Source organism: Gastrolobium bilobum, unplaced genomic scaffold (genome assembly GCF_033153095.1).
Source record: "Gastrolobium bilobum isolate Gb01-03AN ecotype WA unplaced genomic scaffold, APGP_CSIRO_Gbil_v1 utg500, whole genome shotgun sequence".
NCBI lineage: Eukaryota > Viridiplantae > Streptophyta > Magnoliopsida > Fabales > Fabaceae > Gastrolobium > Gastrolobium bilobum.
This window is the reverse complement of record NW_026896335.1, coordinates 1,197,813-1,215,923: the sequence shown is the minus strand read 5'-3', so window position 1 is coordinate 1,215,923 and position 18,111 is coordinate 1,197,813. Positions and strand designations below refer to the sequence as shown.

Below are 18,111 nucleotides of genomic sequence, written 5' to 3'. Positions count from 1 at the left end.
ATAACAATAATGTCGGCTTTGGCTTTTGTGATGAATTGTAGTGGGAATTATCTTGCGTTAGTGGTTATGGCAATTGTTAGTTAACTAAAAGGATGTTTGATTTTTTTTTTTCTGCACATAATAATAACATGGCGAAGGTTGTTGAGCTCAACAACCTTTAATTAGGCATAAATAAATAAGATACTAATCCTTTTTGCAAATCAAAAAGTCCCCTGCTAGGCTTCTCTAGTCTCTCAAACGGGGTTTGGATTCTAGGACATTCAATGAGGGAAGAAAAAACTTAGTTGAGGAGTGATTTACCCTGGCCATCAATATCAGTAACTTAGCCTTTCTTCACTACTTAGAATAATCGAGTTCGATTTTAGGTAAAAAATCATAAACTTGAGTTGTTATGTAAATATTAAAATATATATCCAAAAAAAATTATCGAACTAATTAAAGCATAATTATATGAGAGGCCAGCGAAATTTTTAATGTTTTTTTTTAAATTTAGATAAAATAAAAATGTATAAATTAAAATAAAAAATATGTACGAGAAAAAAATTATAATAATATATATTTATAAAAAAAATAAAAATTACAATAACTCTGTATATTAAATATACCCTAATATAAATACAAAAGTTGACGTGGTTAATACTGATAGTTGTTGCAAGAATAGAATGAACGCACATGTGGTTAGACCCGCATAACCCTTTGTGATCAGAACATCCAGCCTCGCGGCAAGGAGGAGATTTAATAGCATGGAGGTTTCCAGACCCTGGTTGGCACAAGATTAACGTAGATGGATCCTGTCACAACGGTGGTGGTCGAACTGGTTGCGGCGGCGTGATTAGGGACGCGTAGGCATTAGACGAGGGGCTTATGTAAGAACCTTGGGTCTGGGACTTCCATGAGAGCGGAACTCTGGGGATTCCTTACTGGGATGGAGGTGGCCTGGGAAGAGGGAATTCGACAGGCTTGGTTTGAGGGGGACTCTCAGGTAGCCATTCAGCTTATCATGAAAGGCTGTGGTGTTCAACATCCCCTGGCTCCTCTGATCAACCAGATTAGGGACAATGATGGGAAGACAATGGAATATCCAAGTTAGGGACATGGTGGCTGACAAACTTGCAAACTTGGGCTGCTCCTACCCTGATTGGGATGTGCATATCCTTGATCATCCTCCGCAGGATTGTTCTACCTTTTTGTGTAGTGATTTGATGGGTGTTACTATACCCAGAGTCTGTACTTCAGCTTAATTTAATTCCATTTTGTTCAAAAAAAAAAGAGCACGTGGACAAATGCGCTGAACTATTTTCTGTTATTTGTTAGAGTTTGTTTTGGCTGTTAATGTATCAGTTACTATACTTTGGTTCTTTTGCTTCGTTTCGTGTATAAGCTTTATATTAGTTCTTCACTTCGATATATATGGTAAGAACATTTTTGTACATTTAGATTTGCATAATAAAGAATTCCAAGATGGTATCAGGACTTTGAAAGCTTTGGGCCATCTACCACCTTCCGCAAACATTTCTTCTTCCTCAATTCTTTTTCTTAGCCATAGCAGAGCAGAACCAACTCTCATATCCTTACTATCTCCACCCTAATGAATCAAATTCACTATTTCTTATTTCTCCATTGATGAATGGAAATAATTAGTATGCATGGTCACGGTGTTGGGTTTTGCTCTTTCACTAAAGGTCAATAAGGCATAGTGTGTAAGAAAAGCACAAGAAACCTAAAGCTCATTCAGCTTAGGGCTAGGGTTTCTTGGAGCCCATATATATTCTATATTTATAGTCATCAACCTCTCTAGTCTTCACTTGGTAGTTGCAGAGGCTGAGATAAGGTCATCTCCTTAAAAGTGAGAGAGTGCCCACACACTTCCTATTTTCCCTTGAAGCATAGTCGGAAGATCTGTCACTGTCCAAAACTTTAAGGAAGTTGTTTGTGTTGCGGCGCTGGGGTGAGCAAATCGTAAAGAGGAACCATACATGGGAAGATTCTGCACGAGATCTGCGCACCAAGAGGTAAATCAGTAAAACGGTGATGATCCGTTTGCATCCCAAACCGCAATGGTCTAAAAAGCTTTTGCTGATCCAATAATTCCTACACACAAGCTATGAAGGTAGCCTTGATCTTGAATAACAAATTGGTGTTTGTTAATGGCACCATCATTGCTCTTCTAGAAGATGATGCAAGATATATGTCTTGGGAAAGAAGCAACACGATGGTGCTCTCTTGGTTCCACCGCTCTATTGCTGACTCCATCGTTCAATCCATCTTTGGATCGAGAAGGCTTATGAAATGTGGAGTGATTTACAAGATCGATTCTCTCAATCTGATACATTTTGTATTTCAGATTTGCAAGAGGATCTATATCAAACAAATCAAGGAGACAAATCAGTGTTTGATGACTTTACAAGTTTGAAGGCACTTTGGGAGGAACTGAACAATCTCACGCCACTTCCACCTTGCACCTGTTCCTAAATAATGTTGATATCTCCTCTCCCGAACATAAGAAGGACCTTTTCTTTGGTTCTGCAGCAAGAACGACAACTTCAAGTAGATCTACATGGTGGAAATATGAACGAGACGAAAGTTTTTGCAATTTCCTCAAAAAATTCACGTGGTCGTGGTTTTTCATAGAGAGGAAAAGAAAAATCTAATGGTGGACGAGGACAAGGTGCAGGCAACAAATACTGCACTCACTGCAAGAAAACGAACCACACTATTGATACTTGTTACTTAAAGAAGGGCTTCCCTCAAGGCTATCGTCCAATAATTTCCAGAATGCTAGTAATGCAGTTTAAATCAAAGAATCTAATGCTACTCCTTTGAAGTGTGATAATAAGGCTTTAGGCTCATAAATATGAGTTTCGAAAGAAAAAAATGAAGAATTTCTCAACTACATGCAGCAATCCAACTCTGCACATGCCACCAACATGGCACAAACGATGCTAAATGATGAAATCTCTCAAGTTGCAGGTACAAATTCAATACAATGACTCTTGGACACTAAAGCCACAGACCATATTACACATATTTGTTCCATATTTTTATCTTTTCACAAGATTGCACCTATATCTATAAATTTGCCAAATGGATCTTCTGTTGTTGCATCATATTCTGGTATCGTCAGCATCTCTTCCTCTCTTGTTTTAAAGAACGTTTTATATGTTCCAGAGTTCAAGGTCAATCTTGTATCTGTAACAAGGCTACTAGATAGCACTGATTGTTCTCTAACCTTGAGTGCTTCAAAATGTTTTATTAAGCAGAACACCACTTTGAAGATGATTGGTATAGCTAAAAGACAAGGAGGATTGTTCGTAATGCGTACTGGATGCTCCCTTTCGAAGTCAAGTTTTCAGAGTTACAGTAATTCATTTCAATGTAATAAAGATGATCCATCATTATGGCATCTTCGTTTAGGACACATTTCAGAAAATGTTTTGAAGCATGTTGCTTCTCAATTCCCTTTCATACTGAATGTACACATGAGGTCTTGTGATATATGCCACTTTGCTAGAACTAAAGAAGCTTCCCTTTCCTACTAGTATTTCACAAGTAACTAAGTTGTTCGAAAGATTGCATGTTGATATCCGGGGGCCATTCTCGGTCCCGACTGTCCAAGGATATAAATACTTTTTAACTTTAGTTGATGAATTTTCAAGATTATCACCAGTTCCTTCCTCGGAGCAGATATCAGATCTCTTCACCAAGTCGTTATTTATCACTGCTTTTCAACATGTTATCTCCAAGTTGGGACTTATGAATGTGCATAGTCCCACTTCTTCTCTGTACATTTAGATTTGCATAATGAAGAATTTCAAGATTTCCAAGACTATACATAATTAATTCCAAATAATTTAAATTTAAAAACTAAGAATAAACTTGTCATTCTTCAAGAGAGAAATTTATAGAATAAATCATTTTAAAATAATAGACTCTAATTTAATATATATATATATATATATAAGGGGAAAGTTATATTTACAAACTTTTTGTTTACAAACTACACTAAGTATGACCGGTTATACTTCAATCAAGAGTGTATAACCGGTCATACTTAGTATAATTTGTAAAAAAAAAAAATTATAAACGGATACTTCCCCTATATATATATATATGTATATATATAGAGATCTATTTATCTCATGTTGCATAGGATAATTGTCTCGTGCAACAGAGATAAGATAATAGGGTCCACTATTTTTAAAAAATTGAAAAAATAGTGTAAATTGAAAAAATAGTGTACCCCACTACTTTATCTCTATTGCATGAGATAATTATTTCCCATATATATATATATATATATATATATATATATATATATATATATATATATATATATATCTCTCTATATATATAGAGAGAGGTAGGATCATTTGACACCGGTGTCAAATTTAAAGTTTGACACCTCATCTGAGAGCCATTAAATAAAAAAAGATCAACGATATATATATATATATATATATATATATATATATATATATATATATATATATAAAGGTAGGATCCTTTGACATCGGTGTCAAATTTGAAGTTTGACACCTCATCTGATAGCCGTTAGATAAAAAAAGATCAACAGTGTCACATGCTTACAAATCAGAGTCGTTGATTTTTTTTATCTAACGACTCTTAGATGAAGTGTCAAACTTTAAATTTGACACCGGTGTCAAAGGATCATACCTCTCTCTCTCTCTCTCTATATATATATATATATATATATATATATATATATATATATATATATATATATATATATATATATATATATATATATATATATATATATAGGTCAAGATCATTTTACACCAGTGTAAGTTACACCCTCAATCTTGTCCGCTGATTCTATTTATATCTAAGGGCTCAATTTTTTTAGTAATGTGAGTCATTGGATACAAGTGGATCAATGATCAAGATTGAGTGTAAGACTTCTAACTCTTACACCGGTGTAAGAGTAATAACTCTTACACTCAATCTTAACCGTTGATTTTCGCATATTTAACGGTTATAATTAATAATTAATTAATGGGAATAATCTAATTAATACATTCGTTTGATGAACGGAAATCAACGGTTAAGATTAAGTGTAAGAATTATTACTCTTACACTGATGTAAGTTGATCCTGTCTCTCTCTATATATATAGTTTGGAAATACTTTAAAAAGAGCCATGTTAATAGTTAAAGTGATAATATTGTATGAAAAAGCTTCAAAAGGTTTATTTTTTAAAATTAATAAAATGCATGTGAAATAATATAAGATATTTAAAAAATATATAAGACTGATTTATATTTATAATAGCGGGATAATTTATTCTTATTAATATTATTTTGTAAACTTAAACATCTTGTATCATTTTCACCAAAAAATAAAAAATAAAAATAAAAAAACATCTTATCACAAATTTTTTTTTTTATTCTTGAGCTCTAATGTACTTATGATCACTTAAGCTGGGCAAGACACAAGGCATTTTTTTTAATAAATTAGTAGTTGTTATTAGTTGCCCTAGTTAGTGCAGTTTATAAAAGGCTGAGTGCTATGTTAATACGCGTCATAGTGGATTAACTTCGTTTATGAATTCAAACCTTTTTTAACCAAAAATAAAATAAAATACCTTTTTAATTTTATTGGATAAATGTGCATGTGCGTGTCGGCTGATTTTGTTCCTTCTAAGAATTAGACTTTTTTTTTTTTATAACAAGAATTAGACTTCTTAGAACCCTCACTATCCATTACAAAATATCTGTGACATCAACCTGCATATTGAAAAAATAATCCAAATGCTTTTAAAGAGTGGCATTTTTGTCACTAGTTAAGTCACTTTCATCCCCACAAGAATTTGAGTTTATGACTTCATCAGTTATGTTGAGCAATATATTAGTCAAAATAAAATAGTAATGAATCATGATGTGCTAGTTTATAAAGAAATTATATCATCCCAACTCAGGTTAATTGGAGAGGTTCCCAAAAAGCTAGCAAAACTAATAAATTATAAGAGACTTCCAGAACCCCACAATTTCTTAAATCTTAACAAGCAAACTTCTGATCTTAGTGTAGCTGACGTTACTACACTTTAATGCAGTTGCACAAAAATCCCAAACTATATTGCATGTTATGATTTAATTACTAATAATGTTGTGTTTACCAACAAAAAAATAAAAAAGTACTAATGTTGTTATTCAGATTTGTCAGTCCCCTGATCATTCTAATGGGCCGGTTGCTCTTTTCAAGGCCTTCAGGCCCTTTACGACTACATAATTAACATGGACAAAGTCATACAACGCGAGAAAATTTTATAAGGGGCGAAATAGCTAATCTATTCTTACGGTAAATTATTATTTTTTATATGATAAAAAAAATCTGAAATAATAAAATTTATTTAAGCTTAGAGGGGTGATCATTATTTATATAACAAAAAAATAAAAATCGTGTTCATAACTATAAATTTGTATGAACTTAGAAATTGATGCGTTATATCCTTCGCAATATTGGCACTTCTCACGATTCATAGTTCATAGTTATTCCTGTAATAATATAAGTGATCTCATATGACAGTCAACCCAATGTTCCATGCTCATGAACACATTGAGCTTGACCATTTATCTGTGAAAAGGTAGCTATGTGCATCACAATTGATAGACGTATTTGCAAAACTATCAGCTAAGGATGCTTGTGTGAACTCAGCTTCATAACCGACGGCGGATCTATGAAATTATATGATGGGGTAAAAGCAAAAAATCAAAGTTATAAGTATTGTTAAAATTAATGGGAGGAGTTAATTATTATAAATATTTTTTAAGGAGAGACTAACTATTAAAACTAATAATTTATTATTATTATGATATATAATAAAACAAATTAAAATTTACGGATATATAACCGCCGCCCATCATTATCCATTCATTATGCACCAACCCACCCACTTAATTAAGGGGCCACGTTAAGGGAAGCAATCCCTTTGATAATGTTATTTATAATGCTGCATCTGTCCAAAACCAACATCAATAGCAAAACATCATGAAGATACGATAGATACCCCTCCGTATTGAACCTATATATGTTTTAAGGAGGATCACAGACTATCAAGAAATCAAGTCAACAAATAAATCCCGCTAATTATGCAGATTAAATAGTGGAATTTGTTACTCTCATTTTTTTTTTTGGCACAGCCATTGATTTCTGCCTATATTCCCGGTATATAGAACACTTCAGCGTACATAAATATTGGCAGTTTGTTTATGTAAAAATCATCTAAAAGATTTACAAAAAAAAAAAAAAAAAAAAATCATCTAAAAGAGTCTTAACATGACAATAAAGTTTTATCTTCGTTAATCTTTAACAATCTTTATTAAACTTCTTCAAGTCAATTGCACGCAATTACGCAACAAAGTTGAACGGTAGTGCGAAGCATGTGTTGTGTTTGATCCTTTCCAATATCGTTTTTGGAAGGGGTTCAAAGCCTTAATTTTAGGACCTGCTCTGAATTAGACTAGCCGCGAAGCGATGAACCGATTGAAATATCTCTCAAAAAAAATATTTAATTTCTTTTTCCCACTGCCAAATTGTTAATTTCCCTGGTGGATAATTCTAAAAAATAGAGCACACACTAGTAAAAGTAACATATACTAATCAATGAATCATTTATGCCAGTTGAGATAGTAACTGATAGCTATCTGGACTTGTGGATTATTAGTTGTTGTCTATAAAAGATAGTTAATCTTCAACCGTGATATTTATGTGCGGCCTCCAAACCTTTTCGTGGGCTCGATATGCATAAAGTTATAGTTCACTAATCTTGCAATTAGCAATTTGATTAATGCATTCCACTAGTCAGTTGTCATATTTTCATTTGTTACGTACCTAGCAGTCTCATCATTTTGTTAAATAAGTTGAAAAGGAGGAACAGGGTTTTAAAAACAACTACAATTATTAGAAAGGCGACGCACACACATGGTCGAAAAGATAGGTTGGGGGAACATTTTAGTCCTTGTTTACTTGCTTATGTGAGCCATGAATTGGATTCTGTTGTCCTTCCCATTAAAGTTCCTACTAAATAATACATAATTTATAGGGAAACAACTTGAAAGCATAGGTAACCTTAGGCTTCACTTAATTAATTAAGGCAAAAGAGCCATGACGTCAACTTCATTAAAGATTCTCCATTACTAAAAACAAAGTTAAAGAAGATGCATTTATGTATGGATTCTGATGCAAATATCATTTTTTTCTCTCTCTAATCAAGGATCATGTGGTCATAAGTCTTTATGCGGAAAAACAGAGACCCGTGCAGGTATTACGCAAAATTTGATCATATCATGTTCTTCCTCTCTTTCCCAATCAGTTGCGCATATAATAATAATATAACATTACTGAGTTTACTTTGTGAAAGTAGCTTTAGGGTCAAAGTACCATGCTTATTTAGAGGTAATAAATTTTTTAGGAAAAATAAGTTGTTCTATTCCAACGTCAATATATGTCACAAATTTCAGTGAATCAAACGCAAGACTTTTTGATCCTACAAGTTGAGAATAGGCTAGCTGCTAGGCCTTTAGGTCTGTGATATGCAATATTATATACTTCAGGTATTTAGTTTTATTTCTTAGGCCAAAGCTAGCTACCAACTAATGCACGCGGGCAAGCATATCAAACCATTTCTCTTCCTTTATATATAAAGATGATCCAACGACGAGTCATTACTCAGCCAACCCTATATAGGCTTCGAAATTTTGAGACACTGGTTTTTGATATTTTGTCAGGGCACTAAAATCTGAATATTTTTAAATTAAAAAATAAAATGAAGAACGTCAAGAATACAATCTTTGCTCTTTCACAAATAACAAAAAAAAGGGTGCAGATTAGAAGTGGCGTATTGGCAAAAAAAAAAAAAAAAAAAAAACTAAAATATTACTATTTTAATAAATAATTATGAATACATAACTGTTTCGAAACTATCAACGAATTTATTGTATTCATTCACGTTCAAATTAGGCGTGACTCCTAAGGCATTCACGCCTGAATTAGGCGTGACTTGTCTGGTGTTGACACGTGGCACAAAAAATTAATAGTTTAATCGTAAAACTTTATAAGGCCATAACTTTTGACTCGGGTATCCGAATGAGGTAATTCTTTTTTTGATTTCACATAACTTTTCGAGATCTACGCAATGACATCTCATTTGATATATTTTATCTCTCACAAATACAATTCAAATTTGCAACAATCATACTATAAAGATGGCACCAAAGTGGATTAACTCATCTATAGATAAGATGACACCAAATTTTCTATTAAATATAAAACGCAATCAGCTCTTATTAAATAGAAAACGCAATCAACTCGTATAACATTAAATTCAAAATTCAAATAACCTCCAACAAATTTATTTGAATTGGCGACAATATGTAACCAACTCGTAAAATTACAACGCAATCAGCTCCTATTAAATACAAAACATAATCAACTCCTATTAAATACAAAATGCAATCAACTTATTGGAGGTTATTTGAATTTTGAATTTAATGTTATAGTACCACTATTGGGCGTGAATGAGTGCAATATATTCGTAATTAGGTTCAAAACGGCAACTTATTCGTAATTAATTATTAAAATATATACAAATTTATATAATATTCTACCAAGTGTTTAGAATATTTATTTAATTATTTTCTTTATGAATACAGATTTTTCAAATTGATTTTTGAGTTTAAATCACAAATTAAATCTGTATTTTGTTTTTCTTATTAATAATAATTTCTTAATTGTTTTTGGTAATACACTATACAATACAATTATTGCAAATTTGAATTGTGTTTATGAGAGATAAAATATATCACATGAGATGTCATTGCGTAGATCTCGAAAAGTTATGTGGAATCAAAAAAAGAATTGCCTCATTCGGATATCCGAGTCAAAAGTTATGGCTTTCCAAAGTTTTACGGTTCGTAAATTGACTTTTTTTGCCACGTGTCAACACCAGATGATTCACGCCTAAATTAGGCGTGAATCCCTTGGGAGTCACACCTAATTTGGGAGTGAATAGTCACGCCTAATTTGAACGTGAATGAGTGCAATAAATTTGTAGATAGTTTCAAAACAGCTATGTATTCATAATTATTTATTAAAATAATAATATTTTAATTTTTTTGCCGTAGCGTATTAGTCAAATACTCCATGTTACATATAATTGTTTGTACCTACAAAATTAAGGAATAATTTACCCACATCATAAGTTATAATTCAATCTAAAACTTTAATGCATTGAGTTAGATTTAATTAATTATTTTATATTTTTTGTATTTCTTCAACATACTTTTCACGTACCCAATGGGTGCAGCTCAGTTGGTAATTTGGCGCTGAATTAGTGGGGTTGGATATGTGTTCGATTCCCGCTGAATGCATTCTTGGGGAGGAGGCTGAACCTTTAGCCATCATTGTTCCCCCGCACTCCGGATTAGTCTCATAGCCGGCTCAAAGAGTCGAAGCTTGTGGGAATACCGGAGGGAGCCAACTCGTCTCAAAGAGATAATTAGGGTTGGGTAACTCCAAAAAACATACTTTTCACGCAAAAAAATTTTGTGCTTGAAGCGTAGATATGACACAAGCCTATTTTTAGTTTGCTTTGTGCTGCACAAGTTTATTTTTTGATCTGTCTTGTCTTTTCTTAATTCCACCTGAAAGTAGGGTCAGTGAGGATCAAACTCATCATCTCTTAATCACTCAAACTCTGATCCCATGATAAATATCAATTCAACCCAAAATCAAAACCTTCATACGTTGGGTGAGATTTAATTAATTATTTTGTATCTTTTGTATCTCTCTACATTGATAAAACAATTGATCAATGCTTATCAAAATGGAGCACGTGGGGACAAGAGCATGTGTTTGATCCTCTTCAATATTGTATTCGAGAGGGATTTAAAATCTTAATTCCAGCATCCGTTCCAAATCGGATTAGTCGCGAAGCGATGAATCAATTGAAATATAAAAAAAAAAAAATGGAGCAATAAAGAAAAAGCAACTACAAAACTAGTTTACAGAATTCGTTTTTTTCTCAAAAGTCAATTCACCAAATTTCAAACACGCATGCAGAGACGAGGAATGGTTAGGGGAGAATCAAAATCGGATAGTAGAATTCAGCCAATTCATCTATGCATCAAATTTCGTCTTACACCAGGTCGTTAACTTGTGGACCACCAGATGGGCTTTGGGTTCCCAATTTAGCCTGTTTTTATAATAAAGCAATATGAAATAAAGGAATGAGAGAAGAATCAATCAAAGATGAGACATTGATTTTTTTTTTTCCCCTCTAGAGAACATTTTTAAGATTCATTTGTTAGTTTTAGCCGACAATGGTAAAGAGGTGTCTTAGTGGAGAATCACTCCTTTCCTTTTCACATGGCTTTTGGACGTGTCTTTAAGAGTTGTCCTTACATTTTAGGGAAGTGGCGGGGCAAACTTGCTGCTTTTGGTTTAGAGGGTATTTATCCTTGATGTATTGAAAATGTTTTGAGCACATTATTAAAATAATAGCAGGGTTATATCTTATAAATAGCTAATTAATGCACATAATAGTGAGTTATATATATATATATATATATATATATATATATATATATATATATATATATATATATATTATATGGGACAGAATCATTTTACATTAATATAAGTTACACTTAACTTTAGCTGTTCATCCTATCTATATCTATTGGCTCTAATTTATCATATATGTAAGTTGTTAGATGTAAGCAAATCAAAGGTCAAAATCTAGTGTAAGACTTCTTATTCTTCCACTTGGTAAAAATAATCTATCCCTATAGTCACAATCTTTATTTTTAACATTAAATAGGCTTATTATATTTTATGTGGAAATAGTCACACCTGACCTAAGAAGCAACATTTAAGGATCAGTACAGTTTAAAATCACAACATAGTTGAGATAATTTTTTGTGGGTGTCTCTTCGTAGTCTTTGATGCTCTTCTTAAGCATGACATTTGCTTTTTAATCGATAATATTAAAATAATATATTATTAATTTTTAAAATAATTAATTAATCAGTTTTTTATATATATATATATGTACCGGTTCATTGATTATCTGATTAGTCCGGTTCAAGCAATGCCAGGCCTATTCTAGGGGGGTGCTTTTTCAAAATTATTTTCTCTATTTATAGAACTCGAACTCGAGACGTTTGATTAAGTGGAACAAGTTTCTTATCACTTAAATCAATAATTATTGATTTAATTAATCAGCTTTAAATGAACTAATAAGAACTTTATGTGGTAATTTATCTTTTATCTTTTGCAGTCATGTTCTTGAAGAATTTCTCAAAAAATGTAATGATTATCATTCTTCGCCAAAAAAAAAATTAAAGCTATTTTAATTTATAGTTTATTCTTTTATGTTATACTCATATAAAAAGATGTGTCTCTTCTTTTTTTTAAATTGGTGGATTCCATTTTATTTGTCTCATAACATAAGATAACTTATTTCCTATTACATGAGAGAAGTAAAGCCTGACAAACAAACATGAGATCTTGTTTAAGAATTTTATTTAGATTTTAGAATTTATTGATACATTGTTAATCTAATAAAATCTTATATTCTTATTCAATAATATTTTGGCTTGAAATTATGTTCGATTTATTATATTTTATCTCATACTAAGTTTATTTATATTTTTTTTCTGATTTTCGAATGGAATCCTAGTTTGCAAAGTTTTAATTAGAATAAAATACCTATATTTAAAGAAAAATATAAAATTCCTTAATCTTATAAATAAAACAAAATTAATTTTAATATTTTATTAAAAATTATTATCATTATTTATTTTTTCTTTTTATTCTTTTCTGTATATGTTGTAATCTCACTCCCCTAAAAATGTATATGGAAAATGTTATTTTGTACTTAATATGTTATTACATTTTTAATGTGATATCTATCAAATGATGTAACAATACATAATTAAACGATTGTATAATTCTTTTTACACTACATGTAAAATAAGGGGAAAATATTTCTATTTTTACTGCAGAATTTTTTTTCTCTTTATTCACATAAAAATAAGTGGATCTCATTTAAAAAAGAAGAGAGAGAAGAAGATAGTGAGATCCACTCACTTTTATATAAGTGTGGCAAAAAAAAAATTAAAAATAGAAATATTAAACTCATAAATTAAAATAATTTATTTATACGCTACTAAAATACTAAAATTGTTTTAGGCTAGCTGCATTAATTGCAATTTGATAGTCAATTAGAGGAAACGTGACTACTAACAAATTGAGTAATATACAATGGACTATACATGCACTTCACAAGATTAAATTCTACTAAAAAACACTTCATACGACCACAATTTAAATGTGATAACATTTTGGGTGTCTGTTTTTTAAATATCCGGTCATGTCGCGTGGGAGTCACTGATGTAAAGAACTTTGAGATACACTACTGCAAAAGCTAATTCAAAGGGTGAGAGTGCCCAAGGTCTTATAAAGACCACATTAATTGCACATACAACTAATATGAGACTATATATCTCAACAACTGATGTGTATAACCTGAATTTTAAAGTCTATTGGGATCATGTTTTTATGGCTCTCAATATTCCCCTAATATAGTCATTACCATTTGTTGTGCCATACATTCATTGATGGTTAATCTGTAGAAGATCCATCCGTGTCCGATATTTTGTTGCCCCATAATGTTCCATTCATAATAAATTCGGATAAAGAACATAATTTAATTGGGAAGTTACCATTTTATTATATATATTTTTTGTATACATTATTTTATTTTTTTCAAAGGTTGCTTTGGCTGGTGTTTGTTTCCTTCTTTCACTCTTTTGGAATAGAATGGCAACTGGCCTAAGTTTTGACTGTACATGGCATTTGAATCATAGACAGAGAATTTTGGACTGCCGTGAAACAAACTATTTTGTAGGCCCTGAATATGAATGAATAGGGAAGCAATCACTATCAGGCAATATTTGGGAGAATCCATTTAAACCTCTGGCCTTTTGTTGGCTTTCTTTTGGAAAAGAATAGTAATTAGTAATTTTGCAGCAAAAGATAAAACTCACCTGTCTCTCCCTTTACACATTTATTTCCTCGTAAAGACATGCCTAAAAGCCCAATTTCTACACACTTGAGATAGTGAGAAAAAGAAACTCTGCGGAAATTCATTGTCCCGTCAAATTAGGTTAGAGCAACATGGGCCCCATTTTTCTTATTTTCTGAAAATTTCATTTTATTATTCTCTTTTGTATTTGTGGTGGATTAAGAATTGAATAATTCAAGTGGTGCTAAGGGTCCCATTCCCAACCTCCCTACATGACTAAAAAACCTATTGTATTACGGGTGCAGATACACCGAGCAATAAAAATATGCCATATTAGTGTATATTGTACCAAAAAGAAAAAAATAAAAGTAATTAATTTTTATACTTTACACTATATTTTACACTATATTTTACCAGGTAAGATACAGTGTAATACACTAAATTTTAATGCATCCAATAGATGCTCTCCAACATGACGTACCCTAGCCACTTTTGGGGACTACAAATTTACTCCCACCCCCTCACTTCTCCCACATGCCAGTGCCTTCTCTCCCTCTCTTTTCTCCCTCTCTATCAAATACACAAACATTTAAGCTAATCTAATCTAAAGAGCCTCAAAGATCTGTGCTCTTCTTCCCAAAAACAGAACAATCTGCTATCCTCTGTTTTTCCCCTGCACCCCACGTACTCTTCAGGTTTTGTTTCACTGCAACTTCTTGTTTTGCTTTAGTCTTTAGCTTTCAAATTTGAACAACTTAGAATGGCTGCAATTGTGTGCCACGGGTTGCAGTCATGTCTGGAATCTCAGCTAGCCGAGTCAAGATTACACAGGCTTAGGTTGCCTTCCCCAAAACAACTCACCCCTCAACCTATTGATTTACCTTTCAAGTCTTGTTTCTGGGAATCAAATACCAAACCCCATTGTGAGGAAAACAATTGCAAAACCGAAACCTTCCATCATCATAACCCCATCTCCTCTAACCCCAACCACGGAGGTTGGAGCTTCATTCAAGCTCTTTCCAATGTCTCCCATGGCCACAAAGAACCGTTAGATAAAGAAGAAACAACCTATGTTCATCCTCAGGTGAAGCAGTCATCGCTGCGACTCAGCCCCAAGAGTTTGGAGCTATGCACTGAGAATTTGGGGAATGAGACAGGCACTGACATCATAGAGAGTGGCATTGGCTTGTTCTCTATGGAGACAAGGGATCAAAGTACATCACGTCAAGTTCTGGGAGCTAAGAAAGTGAAAACCCAGAATTTTCCACCTCCTTTGACAACGATAAGAGGATCAGAATCTCTACGAGTGAGACCCCACAGAGAAGGTGGAAGGCTAGTAATTGAGGTCACTAAGGCCCCTTCAAGAGCTTCTTGTTTCCAATCTGAGAGAAGCCATGGCCGCCTTCGCCTCTGCTTTTGGACTGACCCGGAAGAAGATGAGAACGAAGGGTTTGAAGAAGAATTTGAAAGTGAAATGAATGGACAAAGAAAAGACGTGAAGGAAGAAGAAGAAGAAGAAGAAGAAGAAGAAGCAGAAGTAGAAGAAGAAGAAGAGGTAGAAGAAGGTGTTGATGCTGATAATGAGAATGAGGATAGTGAGAGAGACGCGTGTGGCCGTGGGGGTGGCATGATTACTGAAAAGTATGTGAGGCCAAGAAGAAGGAGAAGCAGAAGCAGAAGCAGAAGCAAAAGCAGGTGCAAAGAAGGTGACCATGGAAACAATGAATTATTAATAAATTGGGGGGAACCTCTCTGGGTGGCAACTTCCTAAAGCGCTGATTTGGATCTCTTTTCTATACATAATAGAATTTTAGCATTGTTTGGTTTTGTCCTTTTCTCCATTTCGCTTTTCGTTCCTTTTTTTTCTAATGAAATCCCATGTTTTCTTCCCCCATAAAACATGGTTGTGGTCGGTAGTTATTATCGTTATTTTCACACGGAGATGCATCAACACTCTGAAATTTAGACTTGTCATGGTGGCAAGTTTGCAACTTTGTTGACAGTAGTAGGTACGCTGATAATATTATTACCAAACCATCCCCGTCTTTGAAATTTTCATAATGAAAAACTTGGCTCAAATTTGTGGAACGTAAATTTAAATTTTATGATTGATTCCATTTCATCTGGTGGAGCAAATACAATGACGATTTTAATTTACACAATGGCAAATTCAAGGAGCAATAGTAACTTGAAACAACCGAGTTTGGGATTTAAAATAATAGTTTACCTTCCCCAAAATAATAATAACAGTTTACACTTCATTTTTCATATATAGGAATTTAAAGCCAAAACATATCAGGACATGCTCATTTATACCAAATGAAATTCGTGAAAAGACGCACGAAATTAAAAAAAAAAATGCTATTATGTGTTTTCTTTTTAAATCGTTTACTCATATAATGATTTTATATATATCTTCTATCATCCGTAATCTTGTCAAATTATATATTTTCGATAAAACAAATTACCCAGAAGATAAAAACTTAAGGTGTGTGATAAAACATGACACACTTGAGTCTCGAGAGAATCTTGGATGCATTTTGAAACATTTAACTTTTCCTGGCTTTGAGCTTTCAAGTTTATCATTAATATCGTTAGAAACTTAATTAATACGTCTATTATACGCTTCGTAGAAATTTGCTATCCTTCATGTGTTGTGAATTTGTTACTGAGATATATTTTTTACAATAATTTGTAATAAATTTATTTCTTTAAATAATTAATCTACTTTTACAGCGGAGCCAACGTCAGTTGTATTTAATCAAATTAAAAATATTACATCTAATAAAAATTCTTTCTTTTACAATAATATGCCTAATACATTCCAATCTGTTCGATTTAATTTTATTTTACAGCCAACAAATAAATTATTCCCAAACTATATTAGAAAATTTAAACAACTTCATTAAATTAATTTTGACTTATAAAACATTACATATAGTAAAGCTCAAGACTAGATAAAGAAAAACTCGATATCTAAGTGCTACTCACAATATCTTTTTTAAAACCTTTATATTTTGTTTTTACTAAAAGAAGGAAAGAATTTTAAACAAAAACTAATACATGTCTAGCAAATTGAAAATTGAATCAATGTGATTAATGGTAATTAGTTTATTTAAAAAAATTTATCTTCAATGGATTGTTTTTGACTTTTATTGATGTAGCTAAAACAAGTAACATAGCTTATTGAAAAATTCCAATCTAATCAAAACTATATTAGAAAAAATGCAGGACTCATCAACATATAACCCAATTGCGCAAAGAGTTATACGGAAACGATTAGGTCGTACTTATTATTATTTTTTAATTTTTGCAGGCACAATACTTCATATTTTTTATATATCCAAAATATTAAAAAAAGAATCAATACTAACTTTTCATAACGATTTTTTTTTATCACTTATAGGTTAAACTAAAAGACATAATACTTCTACATCTAAATTTCAAGCTGTAAAGTATAAACTAAATTAAATAACGTGGGATGTAAAATGAAATTAAACATGTGGGAGAAATTTTGCTGTATCGTAAGAATCCCTTGCAAAGCTTAAAGGAACAAGATGATATACAAGGCCACTAAAATATTTTTGTAAAAAGAGTAAAATATATAAACTAATTAAATTTCTAATGATAATGATATTAAAAATGAACTTGGATGAAAAAAAAAAAAGGAAACTCAGGGGATATTTGAATTTATTTTTTTAACCATATAATTCATATGAAATTTATTTTCCCATCTACAAGGAAAAAGAATGTGTCACTGATCTCAGCAAGATTTGATTCATCGCCCACTTCAATTCTGCAATCTGTACGGTCCATTGCAATGAAATCCGTTTTTCTTCTCTTCTCCAAAAGTGCTTTGGCCAAACCTGTGTCTTTGCTCAACTAGATCTTATCCTTTTTGAGATCATAACCAAAAGCTACCTGCAACAGAACCAAATTGAGGACTGTGCGCATGAAAGAATTCGAATGTGTCGTACCAAATTGGGGGACCAACAGATCTGCGACTCTGAAACACAATCAAAACCATAATCCTCTCTTTACTGTGCCTTTGATAAACTTTTGTGA

General features: G+C 32.2%; 1 pseudogene; it reads left to right on the top strand.

Moving 5' to 3' along the window:
- The first annotated feature begins 14,806 nt into the window (after positions 1-14,806).
- LOC133299015 (protein FANTASTIC FOUR 3-like) lies at positions 14,807-15,390 on the top strand (annotated as a pseudogene).
- Positions 15,391-18,111: the final 2,721 nt, after the last annotated feature.